Source organism: Schistocerca serialis, chromosome 1, assembly GCF_023864345.2.
Source record: "Schistocerca serialis cubense isolate TAMUIC-IGC-003099 chromosome 1, iqSchSeri2.2, whole genome shotgun sequence".
Classification (NCBI taxonomy): domain Eukaryota; kingdom Metazoa; phylum Arthropoda; class Insecta; order Orthoptera; family Acrididae; genus Schistocerca; species Schistocerca serialis.
This window is the reverse complement of record NC_064638.1, coordinates 741,382,410-741,400,868: the sequence shown is the minus strand read 5'-3', so window position 1 is coordinate 741,400,868 and position 18,459 is coordinate 741,382,410. Positions and strand designations below refer to the sequence as shown.

General features: G+C 39.4%; 2 non-coding genes across 2 annotated transcripts; one reads left to right on the top strand and one right to left on the bottom strand.

Moving 5' to 3' along the window:
• Nucleotides 1–4,015: 4,015 nt before the first annotated feature.
• Nucleotides 4,016–4,089, bottom strand: Trnat-ugu (transfer RNA threonine (anticodon UGU)). The gene has a single exon. It is a non-coding gene; the product is annotated as a tRNA-Thr (tRNA).
• A 327-nt stretch (nt 4,090–4,416) lies between these two features.
• On the top strand, nt 4,417–4,490 carry Trnat-ugu (transfer RNA threonine (anticodon UGU)). The gene has a single exon. It is a non-coding gene; the product is annotated as a tRNA-Thr (tRNA).
• Nucleotides 4,491–18,459: the final 13,969 nt, after the last annotated feature.

Genomic DNA, 18,459 nt, shown 5'->3' with positions numbered 1-18,459 from the left:
TCAGTTTTGGCCTTACTTCTGTTTTCGTAGAATTCTGTTTATTTTCTCAACATAGTGGGTGCCATTCTTTTAATGTCCCCATAAAATTTAAGTCTTCGTTTCCTCGTGTCACCATGTATGTCTACGTATTTTTTATTTCCTTATTACTTCTCAGCCTACAAGTTTCTCCATTAGCAATTTCGGGGCCCAATATTTTCCTAATAATCTTTCTTTCTTCTGAATCTCTTAAATAGCCCTCTTTCTACTTAAAAGCAGTTTCAGCTCCACAGAGACATTCAGGTTTGATGACAGTGCTGTAATGCCTAAGTTAACTGAATTTAGAAAGTGATCTTTTATTATAAATATGCTGAGTTAATCTGAATGCAGTTGCCATTTCTTGACAGCGATCTTCGTTTTTAGATTTTTCCAGACCGTTTTCTTGTATGACTTCCCCCAATTATTTAAACTGAGAAACCTTTTTTTTTATTTTTCCATATTTTATTTTCAAAAACTTTGGTGTTTGTTTGTTGGATGTTATATATTCCGTTTTTTCGATTGATAGTCAGTTAACGTTTCCTTAATCAGCGTCAGAGTTATATTATCTAGCCCTTGCTGCTTTAAAATTTGAAAAATATATTCACGATCATCTGAGTCGTAGGCCTTTTTTAAAATTCACAATATTGTTACCAGAAATCCTTTGGTGCCTAAGGATTAGTTTTAAATTAAGAATTTGTACCGGACAGGGTCTGTTTGGTCTAAAGCCTGCTTGGTATTCACCAATTTTAGATTCTAACTGTGCTCTGGCTCGATCAAGTAAACAATGCGAGAGAATTTTGTATGTGAGCAGGAGAAGAGAGGTTCCTTGGTAATGGTTAACATCGGTTCTATCCCCTTTTTATGCAATGGATGAATTAGGGCAGTTTTCCAGTCCTCAGGTATTTTCTCAGTTTGCCAGATATGCCTACTAGTTGGGTGATCTCTTTTGTAGCGTTAGGGCCAGCTGATTTTAGTAGTTCTGCAATTATACAGTCTTCTTCGGATGCTTTGTTGTTTTTAAGATTCTTAATTTGTATAATTATTTCAATTTCGTCAGGTCCCTTAGAGTTAGGTTTGGTGTTATTAGTTTGCTGTGGTTGGAATTTATTGGCTGGTTCTGAACAGTTTAATAGTTTTTCAAAATAGTTAGCAAGTACCTTACAGTTTTCCTGGTTGTTAAGAGCCAAACAACCATTTTCATTTTTGAAGCAAAGACTTTGAGGATGGTGGCCAGTTAGTTTCGTTTTGAATGTTTTACAAAAGTTTCTTGTATTGTTCTTTTGGACGTCTTTTTCGATTTCTAAAAAATCAGTATTTTCGTAGTTTCTTTTAGACTTTCGGACTAATTTAGATGTTTCTTACGGTTAGAAAGGTGTTGTCCGTATTTTCAGTTTTGTCACTATTCCAATTTTTGAATGCCTCATGGCTACACTTAACTGCTGTTTCAACGTCTGCTTTCCACCAAGAGTGTTTGTGTTTCTTTCGAAGCGGAATTAAATTTTGTGCTCTTGTGATGAACTTCTCTTTTATGCTTTGCCAATTGGATTGTTTTTTTTTTGTCAAGTTCGCTTGTTGGATTGAGGTTATTTTCGCAGTGTCAAATTTTGGGATAACATTTTTTGATTTGCAGAGTTTTTGAGGTTGAAGTTTTGCTTTTATTCGCATCATTAAATATTGGTCATAATCTATATTTGCCCCTTTCCTATCTTGAACATTTAAAATTTCTTTGTAATGAGGATATGAAATAGCTCTATGAAATTTCCCAATAAATGTATTGGGTCCCGCCAAGTTTTTTTGTTCAGTAGGGTTCTTTTTAAAATGTGTTGACATTATTTTAAGGTTAAAATTTCCGCACGTTTCAACAAGTCTGTGGCCATTTATTAATTTTTTTTAACGATGGGGACTAACATTAACTAATTCCGTGAGAAAGAGTGTATCTCTCTCTCTTTCACTCTCTCTCTCTCTCTCTCTCTCTCTCTCTCTCTCTCTCTCTGTGTGTGTGTGTGTGTGTGTGTGTGTGTGTGTGTGTGTGAGCCGTGTGTGTAAATAAAACGTAATAAAAAATTAATTAAATAAAACACACACCCATTCGTCGCAAAATTTCGAAGTAAATAACTTCTCTACATTAATTTCTGTATGGTTGCAGATGACAAATCCAGAAAGAAAGCAGGTGCAACAAAAACATAATCAACAGGTGAACCACAGCATTTGCTAACAAGGTATACATAATAAACGTTGCCTATTCTTCAAATATGTAAATACTGTTTTAAAAACTGAGTGTATATGAGCACAAGTAGTAAAAAGCATTTTTCCTGTTTAATAGAAACAAAATAAAAGCTGTCTGACGATGCTGAAACTTCAGCGAAACATGTCTAGGAAACAGAAGAAAAAACAAAATTGTATTTTGCTGAAGGTGGACTCCCTTCAAAAACAGTTCCATTGTAAACAATCCCGAAAGAAGAGCTTCGACCCTGAAATGATTACAATTTCGGAAAAATTGGACTATTTACTCAAGGGAGAGAGCTTCACAAACTGAGCAAGACAAAGCGTTTGTTCACCTCTGGCCCTTATGTAAGCAGTCACTGCTGGTATTGATTGATAGAGCTATTGAATGCCACCTCAGCGATATTGTGCCAAATTCTATCCAATTGCAGCGATGAGTCGTCAGAATCCCGAAATGGTTGAAGAGCCCTACCCATAATGATGCAAACGTTCTCAATTAGGAAGATCTCAGGCGACCTCACTGGGTAAGGTATGGTTTGGCAAGCCCGAAGATCACAGTAGAAACTCTCGCCGTGTGTGGGCGGGCATTACATTGGTGAACTGTATGCCTAAGATGACTTGCCACGAAGGACAACAAAACTGAGCGTAGAATAACGTTGACGTACTGCTGTGCTGTAAGTGTGCCGCGGATGAAAACCATAGGGTCCTGCTATGAAACGAAGTGGCACCTCCCCGATCATCACTCGTGTTTGTCGGGCTGTAAGGTGGGCGACAGTAACGTCGCCATCACACCACTGTCTAAGGCGCCTCCAGATACGTCTTGGCTGCTCATTTGGAAGTGGGACTCATCACTGTAGACAATTCTAGTGCAGTCAATGAGATTCCAGGCGAAGACGTTTTAGTTCAGAACTTTCGAGATTTTTCCGCGTAGATGAACAGTCAAGTATTTTAAAATCCAAGTACGTGTATGTCTGTCGACAGACAAACAGTTGTCAATTACAGTACAAAACAGTATTAATGATACCGGAGTTAGGGCAAGAGCGAACAATACCGTTCTATGGCACAAGCCATCCTGACACAACTACGAAACAACAGAGTCATGCATTGTCTTCCTTCTTGCTTCTTCTGAAAACAACATCCACTTCAGTGTGTCATTTTCTCTGGAACCGCAGCGTATGAGTTGCCACGTGAAAAAATATTTGCGATCCTGTTTGAGAGCCGTAAGGCCGCGGTAGAATTATTAACGGTTCCTTTCGTCCCGGCTGTGTGCAGTCCACTCCAGGTCGTGCGGCTTCAGGAGCTCCAAAGGTTCTACTGCGCCAAGACAACAGCTGCAACGAACAAGGTAAACAGAGTGGGGATATAGCCTGTGTCTCTGTAATTCTATTCATAAATCACGCCAGAGGCGACCTGCCAGCTGTTTTGCAGGTTCAGCAAACAATTTATTCATCGAAAACTCTACAGGATGCTGGATTTTGTACAGCAGCACCACCGGAAGACTACGTGATGTATTGGTCATTAACGGAACGATATTTTGGAACAAGATTTGCAATCATTCGAGAAAAATCCGTAGAGCTTCTTCTGGGGCAGTTTCATCAATTCGTAAACAGTTTAATCTCTTAGTACACTATGCAAATATGCTCTACGATATCAAGGCTGTCAGAAAAAATTTCTCACGATTTATCGTTTCCAACATGATACATAAATTACATTGAAATGAACACCCTTAGCTGCTTACAGGCGTTGACATACGTCAACGGGGAAAGATGAAAATGTGTGCCCCGACCGGGACTCGAACCCGGGATCTCCTGCTTACAGGGCAGACGTTCTATCCATCTGAGCCACCGAGGACACAGAGGATAGCTCGACTGCAGGGATTTATCTCTGGCACGCCTCTCGCGAAAGTGGTCAAGTGGCCGGTGAGCCATAACTATATATTTACTAAGACACCATCTTAGTAAATATATAGTTATGGCTCACCGCCCACTTGTCCATCTTCTTCTTCTGTGCGAATGCACAAACAGTGCCCGAACTCTTACGGGAATCGACAACGCGCCGCGAGTAATGAGTATAATGGGCGGGGGCACTACGAATGTAGCGCGGGACAATACTTTGAGAATGTGGGTTTCGCGGGAGGCGTGCCAGAGATAAATACCTGCAGTCGAGCTATCCTCTGTGTCCTCGGTGGCTCAGATGGATAGAGCGTCTGCCATGTAAGCAGGAGATCCCGGGTTCGAGTCCCGGTCGGGGCACACATTTTCATCGGTCCTCGTTGACGTATGTCAACGCATGTAAGCAGCTAAGGGTGTTCATTTCATTGTAATTTCATTCTAACGAGCTGCTAGGTCACCGATGGTATCTGTTCTTTCGGACATGTCCGAAAAAACAGACACCATCTTAGTAAATATATGATACATAAACCCTACTGGTGATCGTTTCTAGCACGCGTTTTCTTACCCGCAGGCTGTCGAATTCCAAAGCACTAATAGCGACAGAACTGTTCAATACTGTACGGCAACTGAGAATCCGTTCATCCCCCTCCCAGCTCGTGAAATTAGTTGAAAAGGGCTAGATCTCTACAACTGACCGCTTCGGCAGGGAATGAAAAACGCACATAACGTGCCGTTTGGAACGTCAATAGAGACGAATAGATAAATCGTGGTTTTCAGTTCACTGTTTGATAGATTTTATAAGCGTTGGCTCTCCTTGTGGCGAATAATATGCTACATACCTGTTTTGGTGTGCTCTCGAAAGGTTTTCTTGGAGTGGTTGATAATGGCGTAGATTGTTTGGCGCTACCCATTTTAATCTATTCACTTCCAAACTTGTATCGTTTCATTGTGCTTTACGAACAGTCGTTATACAGTTGGAGTGTTTGATGTGTCTGTCAAAAATACTTCGCTGATTATTCCTTTGATACGAGTGATCACATCAAAAGACCTAAAAGAAATGGGAGGGGAGGTGTGAGAAGAAGAAATAGAGCAAATGTAATTTAGTTGTGGCCACGATGCATTTGTATTCATACACCGCTGCGGCACTCGATCGATTTATTATACGAGAGGACAAAAATGATTTCGTCATATCCTTATGTCCTTTTATACATATTTCCTTTCCGATTCATTTGGTGACATTTGAGAATATAAAATTTATGTCACCCTGAAATAAATCATATCTTTTGTAGCAAAATGATTCAAGCGCATTGCCACAAGCATCGCATGTTACGGTAGTTAATCACCTATACGGTTTTGTCACGAATTAGAAATTGCTTAATAAAATTATATAAAAACGTTTCTTCATTGTAAAAGAAAAGGGCCCAAAGTTTCTCATATTGTCTTATTCAAAACGTGAACTAGTAATGGATACTAAATTTTCCAACAGCCGACCAAAAACTCCAGGAACTGACAGATCTCGTCCATCTGGTCATTGTCCCGTAAATGTTCTGCACTTTAAGATGACCGTACGAACAATACGTTTTCGCTGTTTCCTGCGTGACTAACTTTCCTTCCCACTTCCCTTCCTGCTAAAAATCTCAGCAAGGGATCGTCGAGCATGAAATCGACATGAGATGTAGTAACAACTTCAGACTACGCTGTGGGAAGTAGGGCTCCTGTGTATCGTAGTAAAGTTTCACCCAAAGAAGGCGTAAGCACCGATCTTATCTCAAAGACTGGGAAGTCTCAAATACACCACACGAGTAACAGAAGATGGAGAGTCAAATCAATATCAAACAATATTGAGAAAAATTAGCCCAAAGAGATCCAAAACCGCACTTTGAAATTGACATGTCACGGACACAAACAAAGTTTTGAGGCCAGCTGTGAAAGGACGAAAAGTACAAACAAAATTTTATGAAGTTCAAAAATAGGACTGTAGCCTTTGCAATTTGTACTGCCTTTGAGACTGACCATCTCTAGAAATACGTCGCAGAGAGAAGCTTTCCTGGACAAAACAATTCGTAGATGGAGCTTACTCCACTCATTAAATATTGGAATGGTAAGTGCGATCAGTGTGCAGTACGGTACGCCAATAGTAACCTGATCAGTTATGTCAGTCTTTCCAATATTTCTCTTTTTGTTATTGGTTTATTGACTACAACCTGGTATAAACTATCCAATTTCCTTGTGTCATGGACGCAATTTGCACTACACGGGGCAATCCAAACGTAGGATGTTTGACAGTATGTGAATATAACAGGGAGGCCTGCCATGGCCCATTTGTTTGTCCGTAAGGAGTATCTCATTCTGTCCGCGGAGCATGGCTAGTACCCTCTTACAGTGAGCACATAAATCCTTCGGTGAAGAACGCACGGGCGATCGTTTTCTTCTTACGTGTGGCGCCAGCTTAAATCGCTCTCTCCCAGACACAGCTCTCTACGACCGACACAATGCCAAGAACGAGCTTGGCTTTCTCCTGTTACTTAACACGCATTCAGTCTCAAATCTAAAGTGGCGATATGGATAACATAGAATCTAATCACATAGTAGTAGCTTCTTAAAAACAAATTTATCAAAGTATTATGAAGTGCAAGCAGCTTCAATTTGGTTTCAAACACTGTTCAAATTGGTTTCAAACACTGTAAACTTAAGAGGCATGTGAATAACAATGGAAATTTGGTTGTTGCAGTTGTTTGACAAAATCGACACGAAGGCGATAGTAGTGTGATACACCTTCTGACGCTCTAGCTCTCTATTTTATTATTATTTTAAAACATAATTAGTTAACAAAAGCTACCGCCAATGTACGTCCAGCTAACAAATACATTAAAACAATTTCTTATGTAGTCAATCCACAAGGTAACAGACTTCAAATTCAAAGAATTTTTGAAGATTAAAGTGATAAATTTGCAGTTAGTAATGTAACCTCTCAATATGTAAAAAATCTCAAAGACACAAACTGCTGGAGGAATAAACAGTGCAATAGCAGGACATATGACTAAAGAACAATCTGCGAAAATGTATAACTAAATATGATGAAATAAACATAAGAAGACTGGGAAAACCAAACCAATATCGTAAAGTACAGGTTGTGTTTGACATGCTTAAAACTACATGATCAAATACAAACTTCTCACTAACAAAGTCATACCTTCCTTACACTTTGCAAATCCCTACAACTTCCATTTCTGTGTCGAACTTGTCAAACAATAAAGGCTTCTTCGTTGGCTCTTTCTTTTAAGACCTGCTCTTGAAGCACAAATAATCGATATATATCCCTGTGAACTTCCTTGATGTCTGTTGCAACACTCATTCTACCGTTTCAGCACCTCTTCTTCTATCTACATTTCCCGCTCACACTTTAGGGTTTAATTCTTCGATTTTTTTATTATTATTGATTTGCTGTATCCATAAAAACTTCTTTTCCTTGTGTTTGTCGGAAGGCCTTGATCCACTTCACACGGACTCTCCCTTTACTTCTTTTTGTGAACCACTTCGATAACCTAACTTTGAATTCCTAGTCAACTATATCCCTTAACACGGATGGACAAGCTGATGAAAAGAATCACGTGTTTTTATAGGCATGCCACACGACAAAATTACGCAGCGAGGCAGTTACAGTGTTATCAGCCCACAAACGTGCAAAATCGTCGAAAAAATTTTCCGTTATATTACAGCTGTTTGTATGTGTTGTGTATCAAACTGCAATATTCGTGACATCATATTAAATTAATACTTACTCATTAAGAACTTGAAAAATATAAACTGATCTGAAATTCATTCCAATGGTAAAATCTTCACGTCCTAATAAAACAAAAAAAAATGTGGGAACTAGTACGGAAATCAAAATTACTTTAGCTGAAATTATTCGTTGAAGTTTCTATGCAAAAAAGTTAACATGTTCAAAATACATATAGGAACGTTATGAATACACACTCTAAAACAAATGTGTTGGATACGGTGTATTATAAACTTTTCAATGATTCGCAACGTTTCTATCATGACACATAACGCATCTGGGTTAGTCATGTTTCTCTTCGTAAGGCCCCTGGAGTTTAACTGTTGAGCTTAGCTGAATACTGTAAGGAATTCGAACATGGACACTATTAATGAATGTTGCTTTTTTTATTTTTAATACTACCACATTGTCTGTCATTATACACATTGTAGCTGTGTACCATGATTTTGTTGCACTGCGTTGTTTTTACCAGCCACCTAATATTTAAACTAATGCATCAGATCTCTTTGGAGTTGTCTCGGTGCGTGAAGAACGGCTAATAGCCTTGGGTGGAAATACGTTCACAGCCTTTTCGGAGACTGCATTTTATTCGTTGACGTTACAAATTGAGGGAGGCTGCAATGATAAGACGCTAAATTAGTATTGCAGGGGATCCAGGATTAAATCTGTAGCTGGAAAATCTGATTTGGTTTTCAATGCTTTACATTTTAAAAATGGGTACCATACAGAGGTATGTTGGAAAACTAGCTACCTTTCTATATTTTCACCTCTCCCATTGTAACCTCCCCCGTACTAATCGACCTATCCTGCTTGCGATATAAAATATGACCGTGGATCGCGTGTATACCTAATGGAATTATTCTGATTGGATAAGGCTATCTTTCCCGAAGAAGTAATACCGATAAGTAGGGGGAAAATGTACGACCGATCTTTCAGATAGAAAAGTCTACCAAAAATAAAAAAGCAATTAAACCGAACAGGGCTACAATTTGGAAAAGTGAAAGTTATTTTGTGCATTCACTCACGAACAACACTGGACAGAAAAGGGGTACCACTGATCATGAACCCAAAAGTTACACTAATGAACGAAAAGGACATAATTACGGTCGCCAGCCCACTAGGGCTATTTACACCCAAAATCCTGTACAAGATGACGGGAAAGAAAAACGTTTATTACTAAACACTAACGTGACAACTGAAGGTTCTCACGTTTTTTGACACTAATTTTAAGTGAGTATGTAATGATAAAGAAAACTGAGAAGACACTTTTACGTTAAGTTTGTCATTAAATTTTGAAAAAGGCAATCGAGTAATGATTTGAAAATATCCACTTAAACTGTATGTTAATATTGAACTTCGTTACGTGAACAATGACTGTCAGAGACCTCAACATAACGCCATCAAAGGAATTTAGAGAAAGGCAAGCACTTTTTACTTTGCAGTTACTTAATTTGCAAATTGTATTTCATATTATTGTCTGAACAATTGAGCCTTTTTTACTGACTTGAACAGAATTATATTCTTTAGTAGAATACGTACCAAACCAAACAGCCATGTGCTCCAAGCTATATGTAAAATAAATAAAACTTCTGCATTCTTAATTTGTGCATTTTGTTTACATTTGGATTTTTTCCAGTGATAGATTCTCCAACTTCGGTTAGCATATAAGGAAAAAAGGGAACACGGACCCTGCTTGGTAACAGTGTCTGGGGGCAATGAGGGCACAATCGCTCGGAATTTAACTTATTATTATTTAAATAAAGTTCATTAATCAAATGACATTCAGTTGTGCTGCTGGGTTAGCCGTTAATATTTTCTACCAATGAACAGTCTTACTTCAGTGCTGTGCGACGAAACTCGGAGCCGACGACGAATCTGTGTTGCTGGAACTGCTGCTGTTGTTGAAGACGTAAGCATCTTGTGGGGCTACGGCTAATTACAGGAACGGGCAACTGTAATTAATATAGCCTCTTCCGCCCGTTCACTGTCCTTCCTCCTGCTACTAGCCATCTGGCTGGCGCGCGTACATGATGGCGCCGAAATGGTACTCTCTACTGTGAGAACGTTAACAACACACTTCCGCACACTAAAAGCGCTGGAACCCGTCTCTCTCTCTCTCCGCGCGCTCTGCGCAACAACCTCCTACCCAAATATTTTACAACGCACAGGCACTGCTATTATAGTTGCTAGTCGATGCAAATTACAGTTGCTTTGGCTTTTTCCCAGAGCTTATAAGTTTCACAGTAAAACACAGATAAATACAATGAAAAGTCAACAGACTTCTACCTAAATGTACACATACAGTGAAGAAATGTCCTTACTTATTAAATGAAAGCATTTAAATTACAAATATTTACATACAATTAAAAAAAATTATGTATTCGTATCAGGTGCCTTGCATCCTTCATTTTCGGTGTTACACCATCACTTAATGCACGGACGCTACAAAACCATTACACAAATTGTATCTCCTACATATATTCTTTATTATTATGCATCATTTCAAACAAAATTTGTATACACAACAACATGTAGTTTCGTTTTATTCCTCACAGTCCTTTTTAACGGAAAACAGGAAGTTGTATTTGTGACTTATCGGCTTATGGTTAGAATACCTATAAGGAATTTGAAATATCGGAAAAGTTGCAATCTTACACATTATTGTAGCTTACTATCCTCACAGATACAGCACCTGCAGAGGTCTCTCTCATACCCCATATATCAACGATCTCAACTGATTCACCCTTTTATTTTAAACGACTTTTGTTCCCGATCAAGATTCCCTTTTCAGCGCCGATAAACAAGGCTGAAAGTCAGAATGAGTGGGGAGAAGAGGAGGCGGCCAGAGAGGAGAAGAAAGTGAATGCAGAGAGAATAAGGGAGCAAATGGTCAGAGGCAGGGTGGAAGGAGGAGGCGATGTACAGAAAAAGAGGGCAAAAGGAGGAAAATTTTGGAAATTTGTGGTAGGTGCCTATGGTACCAAAGTGCTGAGGTCATCGGTCCCTAGGCTTACACACTACTTAATCTAACTTACCCTAACTTACGCTAAGGACAACACACAACACACACACACATGCCCGTGGGAGGACTCGAACCTCCGACGGGAGGAACCGCGAAAATCGTGGCAAGCCGCAGCAGAAGGAGGAGATGGGGGAGGAGACAGATAGATTATTTTTATTTATTTTTTCGAATAACCTTTTTGGAAGGTACGATAAATCAACTTTGGTTCTGCTTCTTTGTGTTTAATTTTCGTTGCTCCCAGAATTCCTTCATCCTTTGAAAGTGTCGTTCCTTTTCTTCCTGCATCCACTTTCTTCCTTTTGTAGATCTCTTTCTTTCCTGAAAACCTGACATGCGTTGTTTCTTTAAAATGTATTCTGTTATCTATTATTATGTCCAGTTTAATTCCTATGACTTTACATATCTTTATCGATTTCGGAGAACCATGTGAGTTTGAGTTTATAGCTGTTTAGTATGTTGAAAATCTGTCTCGTTAATCAGTTATTATCCATTCGGTATATGTGTCCATAAAACTGTAGTCTTCTTGTCCTTATTACAGAAGTTAGCTTTTCCATTTTCAAATAGAGCTTTCTGTCTGCACTCAGTTTGTATTCAACATTACCATAAGTCCTACGTCCCAGTATTTTCCTTAGAATTCTTCTTTCAACTTTTTACAGTATTTTAAGATTCCCAAATCTTTTGTTTTTCTGCTACTGCTACTTACAGTGTTTCAGGCCTTACTACTGTTTGCTTGATAGTGTCGTTATATATATATATATATATATATATATATATATATATATATATATATATAGTCGTTTGGAATGCCTTTCCTTTTTATGCGTTCTGTTTTCTATGGCTAGCTTTTGTTTTGTGTAGCTTGTCACCCATTCTCTTAGATATCTAAAACACTTTGTTTTAGATATTGTATTGTTATGAGTTTTAAGACTTGGAGGAGCATCACTGATATTTTTCACTAAACTTTTTTTTCAAATGATAATTTTAGTTCTGCTTTGTCTGCGTGTTTCTGTAGTTCTGCGATTTGTTCTTTGGCACTATCCAGCGAGTCAGTAATTTGCGTCAAATCATCTGCAAAAGCTAGACAGCGAATGGTGATTTTATTTAGGTTTCTTCCTAGATGAACAGCGTTAGTATCGATAGATTTTGACCATTCTCTAATACGCATTTAATAAGTAGGGATGATAAATCATCTCCCAGTCTTACTCCTGATTTTATTTCAAAAGACTTTGACAAATCCCCAATAAATTTTACTTTTGTTGTTTTGTTTGTTAAAGTTCCTTTAAGTATTTCAGTTGTTTTACTGTCGAGTCCGAATTCCTTTATAATGCTGATTAGTGCATTTCTATCACTCGAGTCGTATGCCATTTTAAATTCTGCAAAAGTTTCTAATTTGCCTCATTTCTACTAAGTTTTTTAGAACTAGAATTTGCTCTGCACAAGACCTTGCCTAAATTCTGCTCGATACTCTCCTAGTTGTGGGTCGAGTATTCCTTCAGCTCTGTTTAAGTGGAATGCACAAAATCTTATGTCACTGGCACGAGAGAGATCCCTCTATAATTGTTATGATCAGTTCTCTTTCCTCTTTATGTACTAGATGTATTAATCGTGCAAGTGATGAGGAAGGAGAAGGAGTAGGAGTAACAACCTCGTAAGAAACCAGTGGTCAGCTGATTGGTAATGGCACTCTATGAGGGCTCCGTACTAGGGTTATAGTGAAGACTTTAACGGTAGTGGATGCGGAAAGAAAGGATCTTGGAACGGTGGAACCAGCGGAAGATGCAACACAAGAAGAAATCCACAATACGTCGGACTTGCAACATGCGGCAGAGTGTCAGCGTCTGTTCACCAGAGGCGTGGCAAGAAATAATTCCTCAGAACTAGCAAGCCTGAGTAGCATCTTTAGGGGACTTGTTGCTCTAACTCAACAAACAACCAACAATGGAAATGCACTTTGTAAGAGATAAAATAATGTATTATATCATTCCCACCTCCTACTACTACAAATATTTAGGTTAATGGTTTCAGCATATTATTGCCATCTTATAATGTGACAATCCATAAACAGTTTTGCCATAATGTATACTTATAGGGACACTGAAGATCATGAAAATGGTATAAGTCAGTAAAATATGCATAACGTCGCCACAAAGTGAATTCATTAACTATTTTCTATACACTTTTCCCTACATCTTGAGAGCTTGGAGTCATTCGGGGTATTACTTCTAGGAGTTAAAACGTTAACAAACGTTAATATAAAAGTGGCTTTAAAATTGCATGTTATAGGTCAATCAAAATTGTTAAGCTTTCGTGGCCACTTGTTGACAAAATGCCTATTGGCTTCTGTCTCGGGTTCTTCGGCCGACGTTCGTTTGATGATTTTTCTAACGTTTCGCCAGCACCAGTGGATGGCAGTGTCAAAACTTCACCCTCCATTGCTGGTGGTGGACTGTTACTGTTAATTACTCTCTTGACTTACTGAGGTCTCCAACGCATATCTGTGCGACCGTAGGTAAGCCAGGAGGTGGCACGTTGTTTAACACACCGCATTCTCGTTCGGGAGGACCACATTTCAAATCTCTGTACGGCCATCCAGATTTAGGTTTCCCGTGAATTCCCTAAATTGCTTAAGGCACATGCAGGGCCGATTTTTTGCCACATATTTCCGTAATCCGATCTTGTGCTCCGTCGCCACTGACCTCGTCGTCCACGGGACGTTAAACCCTAATTTTCTTTCATTCCTTCTTTTCGGAGGCAAGCCGATTCGAATCCTGGTGGTGGATCAAATTTTCACTGGCACTGAAAGGAGACTTGGTGACACACGTGATGGTTACACGTCCATCGGATGGGAACGTTGAGCTCGGCGACTCCCTTGGCACGGGGTTTCACAGTCTCCCGTCCCTTCATCTGTCTCATCAGGAACACTTCACCACAATACACAAGAACTCATCACAGATACACACCTGATATCACATCACGGGTCTGGGCTGTTCCGTTTTATTTTGGACTGCAGGAGTCCTTGCATTTTTGTGGTGGTTCAGTTTCTGTCGTCTAAAATAGACATTTAGTTGTCTTTTGCAAACCTGCAGCTGTGATGAAGAAGTGTTTTTTTTTTCTTTTTTAAATCAAAGTTACCTCGCATTTAGGAGGACGACGGTTCAAACCCGCGTCCGACCATCCAAATTTAGGTTTTCCGTGATTTTCCTAAATCGCTTCGTTTGGAAGGACACAGCCGATTTCCTTCCCCATCCTTCCATACTGTGCGCTTGTGCTCCGTCTCTAATGATCTCGTTGTCGTCGGGATGTTAAACACTAATCTCCTCCTCCCCCTCCTCCTCCTCCTCCTCCTCCTCCTCCTCAACGTTACCGTAATTTAAGAAAATCACTACTCAAAGTAGTAATGTCAAATAAAATTCAAAGTAAAGGTAATATTTAATAGTTTGTGGCGGTACTCATGCAATATTTTTAGCGCTCAAATTTAATATATTTTTCATCGTGATTCATATTTTTTCTGTAAAGCACAATTTAAAAAAAATAAAAACTAAGCCATATTGCTCAGCATTTGATTTAAAAACAATATCAGTAAACATCTCTATGATATCTTTAATGGAGAGCTGTAGAAAAAACTAAAAAGTAGATAGAAAGACCAGCAAAACCCATGACTCGTGACGAGACAACTGTGATCGCTTATAATTTATGTTTAACGTCAAACCCGTCGACAACCTAAGCACAGTGTGAGCTTGTATATTTATCACTTAATTATTATTTCAGACAACTGGCGCCATAGTAAAAACTTAAATCAATGTGTATTAAAAAGAGGTTCAGGCCTATGTTACTTTAATCGCGTAAAAACTGTGTTTATGCTTAATACATGAATAAAAGGCTTTTAAAAATCTAATTAATCATTGTTACGTTATAGTTATATAGCTCCATCAAGCGCAGACATTCAGCTTCAAAATCAATGCGGTACGTTAAACACTAATATCATCTTCCAAGTCGTCCTCCAAATGAATCGTAGGTAGTTCACTGAAGTCCGACATAAAGTTCTTCAATTACAAGGCAGACAAATTGTCACGTTCCGAAAATTACGCAAAGTTTCCAGAATTGTAACTCCAAAGCTAGTAAACATTTAAGTGATAAATTTGTGAAAATTGTTTTCTTTTACGGTAATCGGCACATGTAAACATAATTAACGACTTTAAAAAATATGAGGTCCGTTTTCTCATATTTCGTCTGATTTGAAATGGAATAGCCTGTCAGAAGAAGGCAACGGCAAGCGACATACTCTAGGCCCTAGGAATGGGGGTTACCGCTAAAACAATCGGTTTCCGGTAATATAGTTTTTTTCATGCCAGTTTAACCCGATTGTTAAAATTGCAAAACAAGCGGTTTCTGAAATAACTGATATTCGGCTTGTTATTGCTATTGTTTCCTGTAATAAATGTAAAGATCAGAGAAAGACTGAAAAAGTTCGACTCTCTCAGTTTCAAGATATATAGAATCACAATATTAGTTTAAATACGCAAATAAAAGAAACCTTAGTCTGTCCATCGTTCACTGCTTTTCTCGAAAAGTGATAACTGGTTGAACAGTACAAAAAATCAAAAGTATTCCCCTACTGGTTCTGATTTTTTGGAAACTCTGCTCCAAAATCGTGTTTTATTCGGGAATCATATCACAATTTGATCACTGCGAATAGCCAGCGGTAAAGGGTGAAAGCTGATGCTGAATAACCCTATTTTTCGTGTTAATTGGTCCGTTTTCAAAAGCTACAAACACATAAAGGCTTATTATATAGACACAGGCAGAAAATCAGCCACTTGTTATTTTTATTGTATGCTCCGAATGATTCGTTGCTAAGTTTTTAATTTATTACTGTCACCATAATTTCCTTCATATTTTATTATTTCATAGAAATTGCAGTCACATCTTTAATCTCTTGAAGGAAAAGAAGCATTGTACTTCATTGCTGCGTCAAAATATTTCCGGACTAAGGTTCTTGCCATTCTGCAATGCAACGGATGTCCGGCGATGACAGCGAGAAACTATCGAATAGACCAGGAGGAGGCAAGTAGGCCGCACTGCACGTACTCGCGTACCCTCCGTCACAACACACGCCAACAGGGACAGTGTTGTCTCACCAATGTTGTATCAACTCTTGCGCCATGTCTTTGCTGTTCGTTTCTGTCGGCACTGATACTAAAATTCCACTGATTGCTTTTCCTATTTTCTATAATAAGGCAATATTTCAAACCAATACGAATTTTACAAATAAAAATTACTCCTGTTTTAAAAAAAGGGTTTATTTAAAAACGAAAAATCTTGGTACTGCTGCTGCTGCTAATTGATATTTCCGTTTTATTACTCAGTTATCAGTAAAAAATAAAAAAACTGTTATGACCGAAGCCGCCTCTGTGACCGAACGGTTCTAGGCGCTTCAGTTCGGAACCGCGCTGCTGCTACGGTCGCTGGTTCGAATCCTGCCTCGGGCATGGATGTGCATGATGTCCTTAGGTTAGTTAGGTTGAAGTAGTTCTAAGTTCTAGGGGGCTGATGACCTCAGATGTTAAGTCCCATAGTGCTTGGAGCCATCTGATTATTTTTTTTTTCTTTTTTTGTCATGACCGAGATTAAACAAATATAACACTATGACAGCAGAAAGGATATGAAGTTTGAAATGTCGTCTTCCACAATATTTACACGGGAATGCATAGTGATGCTACGTGTGATTTACAAAAATGGTTCAAATGGCTCTGAGCACTATGGGACTCAACATCTTACGTCATAAGTCCCCTAGAACTTAGAACTACTTAAACCTAACCAACCTAAGGACATCACGCACACCCATGCCCGAGGCAGGATTCGAACCTGCGACCGTAGCAGTCCCGCGGTTCCGGACTGCAACGCCAGAACCTCACGGCCACCGCGGCCGGCTGTGATTTATAGATGAGAATCTAGTGCACCCACCCCCTACTTGTTGTAACTGAACTGTAGAAAGCTGGATTACCTCGCGTCTCACAGCCGCTGCAACAATTGGTTTCTTCTCCGTCGGTCGCGAGCTGTAACACTTGTGCAAAAAACAGTGCATAATAATATGACAAGTGAATAGGTTTAAATGTTAAACATAATAAGAATCGTAAAATGTTAGGATGCCACCTAATTTTGCTTTATTTAACTAACCGTAATATTAGTAAAACGATTTCTAGAGATAGTCTACCGTTAATATTCATAACACTATTCCCGAGCACCGCAAAAGTCACAACAACACTTCACGCGATCTTAGAATCAATATGAGATCGCACAAATATGTTTCTTGAGGCAACTTCAGCAATTAATTACGTCTTTACGCGGAGCTGCACTTCACACACTAGTTCGCGGGTTGCCACCTCGGAAACCTATCGTAGAGTGACTGGAGTACCACAACATCGCACAAGTACGTCATCCGAGGCAATTTTTCAACAAATCGTTCCGTCTTTACATGAGATCATATTTTATACACGGATTCACGCATTACCTCCAAGCAAATCGATCATATACTAGTACTGACATATCGTAAGAGTTTGGCGCCTGCCCTTTAGGGCACACTTGTGATTGGTTCATCCTTTCCATCAATAAGAGCTGACAGTAACTAAAATTTGTTGCTAGCATTTCCTTATGAGCTGAGTGACACTGAAATTATTATTAAGTTCTCATTGCAAATAACTGTATATTAGCATTTAAACAGTAAATATAAATAATAAAATCTTCGCTACTTGGCACCCAGCGTTGTAGGTGAATCCCCGCTGTCTCTCTGTCTGCTCCAGTAAGGCCCGGCGCGTGCTCACCCGGCCGCTCCCACGCTATGTGACCATGTGGCCCGCCGTTCGATGAGTCTGCCTTGCGATCCTACCTACTCGCTAGCTAACCTCCCGTAACAATATCTTTCTATAGCGTGCATTGAAACATAGCAACAAAATGTAATAAGCCTGGGCATGGGTGCCACACAAATACCGAAAAATACCGGTTATTCAGAACACAATACTGGTATCAGTTTCAATCAGCCGGTATTTCCCATCTAGGGTTACCTACCGTCACGCGTAGGCGGGACGTCAGTTTCCACGGCTCAAATAACGCGTACCGCGATGTGTGTCTGCGGGACAATAACTTTCCCGCTTTAAGGTAAACCTAGCCTAGGTTAGAAAGAAACTTCATTCAAATGAAGTACGGGTGGCGCGTAGCGTACATGCAACGGTTTCGGGCGCGGAGACAATGACAGCGGCCGCTCGCGCCGACTCAGCCCTTGGAAAGAGACAAATGAGTGTCGCACGCGTTCGGTCGCTCGCTCGCTCCCCCCCTCCCCCACCACAGCTGCTTCGCGTTACACCGACGCCGTGCAGTTAGTACTCACTACTTGTCATAGAGTTTCAGTGTTTTGTGCTATTCATAAAATAAATAGCGTTTAGTGTGTTGTTGGCACTTTGCTACTGTTATTTTTGGTTTCTCTGGATTAAAGTCACGTCTGACTCAGGAACAATTGACAGCGACAGTGA